Below are 3,154 nucleotides of genomic sequence, written 5' to 3' on the forward strand. Positions count from 1 at the left end.
CATATAGCACTGGGCAAGTCAGCTACAAAAGACCTCTTTCAAGTGCTGAAGAGCAAAGATGTCTCCTTGAGGACTAGGGTGTGCCTGACACAAGCCATGATATTTTCATTCGCCTCAAATGCATGTGAGAGCTGGACAATGAATAAGGAATACCAAAGAAGAATTGATTGTTTTGAGTTGTGGTGCTGGCAAGGAATGCTGAAAGTACCAAGGACTGCTAAAAGAACTGACAAATCTCTCCTAGAGGAAGTGCACCCAGAATGCTCCTTGGAAGCAAGAATGCCCAGACTTTGTCTACCCTACTTTGGTCATGTTATCAGAAGGGACCATTTCCTGGAGAAGAATGTCATGCTTGGTAAGGGGGAGGGTCAATGAAAGAAAGAAAGGCCCTCAATGAGATGGATTGACACAGTGGCTGCAATGATGGGCTCAAGAATAGCGGGGTTCAGGGAGCTGGCACAGGACAGGGCAGAGTTTTATTCACTATGAGTCAAAGATGACTTGATGGCACCTAACAACAACAATATTGTAAAGCATCTGTTTCCAGGCCATCAAGTGGATTTCGACTCATAGCGACCCCCATTGGGTATCCCAGGCATCTTTATGGAAGTAGATCGCCCAGTCTACCTTCCACAGAGTGGCTGATTTGTTTGAACCACCAACTCTGGTTAGCAGTCAGATGCCTTAGACACTGCTACCAGAGCTCCTATCTCTATCATGTTGTTGTTGTTGTTGTTGTTATGTGCCGTAGAGTCGAACCCGACTCATAGCGACCCCTCCTTGGGTTTCTGAGGCGGTATCACTATAGAAGTAGATTTGCCCAACCTTCCTTCCAAGGTTCAAACCCACCAGCCTTCTGGTTAGCAGTCAAATGCCTTAGGCACCACGCCACCAGAGCTCCTTAGAATATATAAAGAACTATTAAAACTCAATGTTAAAGAAACAAATGACCTAATCAAAAAATAGGCAAAATATTTTTAAATAACTGCCAAAATAGATACACAGGTCATAAATAAGCAATGAAAATCTTCTCAACATCAGTAGTCACTTGGGAAAAGCAAATTAATAGTGGATTTCCTGGTGTGCCTTTTCTAGCCATGGTCTTTGTGACTCCCAACAGACGACTGGGTGGAAGTATGCAAATATAAGGTACTTATAGCTCACCAAGAGGATTGGAAAGCTTGCTAATAATGTAAATAAAGTACATGGCACCCTTTGGGGGGGACCACAGAAATAATGGAACCCTAACATGAGGATTAGTCAGTTTTGCCATCCTGCTAGGCTGAAAATGAGCCATCCCAGAGGTGTAAAGGGGGGAATCTCACTGCCATCAAAAAAGAAGAGTGAAGTGCATCATTGGATCCAAGATCCCTGTGCAGAGACAGCAAAGAGATGGCAGCACAACCAACAGTACCAAGAGACCAGCATGAGATGGAGCAGTGGGCTTACCAGCCTATGGAGCAAGAGTGCCTTCGGGCAGCAGGCTTGCTGGTGGAGTGGGGTGCCCCTATCAGGAGAGCTGAAAGAGCTTTGTAACATTTTCCAGAACAGGGCAGAGGCCAGGCTGAGAAGCTGAGTGCCAGAGAGGCATGCCTGCGAGCATGGCCGAGGGGAGGCTGTCCTAATTGAAGATTTGTATCCTGAGTGTACCTGAACCTAAATTATAGCCTGTTACTTCCCTAATAAACCCCATAATCATGATATTGTCTGTAAGTTCTGTGTGGCCATTGCAACAAATTATGGAACCCAGCAGAGAAATATAGAATGCCATAGGAGGGATGGCTGGTGTCAGAATTTGCAAAAAGGCTGGAGGGAAGCAGCATGTCTGATCTCTACCTTATAAGAATTAGCCTTGGGCTGCTGATAGTGATTTTCTCTCCCCTTGGTGAAGTTAGAGGAGGTCAGAAGATGTCACTTCCGTGCCCTTTTTGCAGTCATTATAAACCTATCAGAATGGCTTTGAAAAATTGACTATATCAAATGTTCAAGAGCATGCAGAGCAACTGGAGCTCCTATCATGGCTGGTGGGAATTAAAAATGGTGCACCACTTGCAAACAAGTTTGGCAACTTCTTGTAATATTAAACATGTGCGTATCATACAACCCAGAAATTCCATTCCTATGTGTATACCCAAGAAAAATGAACACATATTTTCACACAAAAACCTTTACACAAATGCTAATGGTGTCTTTATTGATAATCACAAAAAAAAACAAATTATCCTGTTAACACTTCAGTGGGTAGATACACTGTGATGTATCATTCTATATAATGCAATATTACGCAGCAGAGAAGGAATAATCTACTGATACATACAATATGGAAAAATATCAAATGCCAGATTGAAGCAGGAGTCGAAGCTGTGTACAATATGATTCCATTTATATCATATCTGGTTAATGAATAAACTAGAGGGAGAGAAAACAGGTTATTGATTGTCTGGAGCTATGCATGGTGGGATGAATTGACTACAAAAGTGCATAAAGAAGTTTTTAGGTAATAAAAATGTTCCAGACATTGATTGTAATGGTAGTTATATGATTGCAGGTACAGGAGGATCTAAACTCATAAATTGTACAAATAAAAAAAGTCTATTTTACTATATACACACTTGCTGTTGTTAGGTGCCATTTAGTCAGCTCCAACTCATAGCAACCCTGTGTGCAACAGAATGAAACACTATCTGTGCCAGCCTCCAAATCCTTGCTATACCTGAACCCATCATTCCAGCCACTGTGTCAATCCATCTCGTTAAGGACCTTCCCTTTTTTCGCTGATCCTCCACTTTCCTAAGCACGACATCCTTCTTCAGAGAATAGTTTCTTCTGACAATATGACCAAAGTAGGTGAGATGAACTCTGCCATTCTCACTTCCAATGAGCATCCTGGCTGCACTTCCTCCAGGACAGATTTGTTAGTTTTTTTGGCAGTCCATGGTACTTTCAGTATTCTTTGCCAACACCACAACTCAAAAGCATCAACTCTTCTTAAGTCTTCCTTATTCATTGTCTAGCTCTCACATATGTATGAGGTGATTGAAAATACCATGGCTTGGGTTGGGTACAATTTAATCTTCAGAGACATCTTTGTTTTTCAGCACTTGAAAGAGGTCTTTTGCAGCAGATTTGTCCAGTGCTATATGTTGTCTGAAGT

This window comes from Orycteropus afer, unplaced genomic scaffold (genome assembly GCF_000298275.1).
Source record: "Orycteropus afer afer isolate SDZICR_OR568_19922 unplaced genomic scaffold, OryAfe1.0 scaffold00024, whole genome shotgun sequence".
NCBI lineage: Eukaryota > Metazoa > Chordata > Mammalia > Tubulidentata > Orycteropodidae > Orycteropus > Orycteropus afer.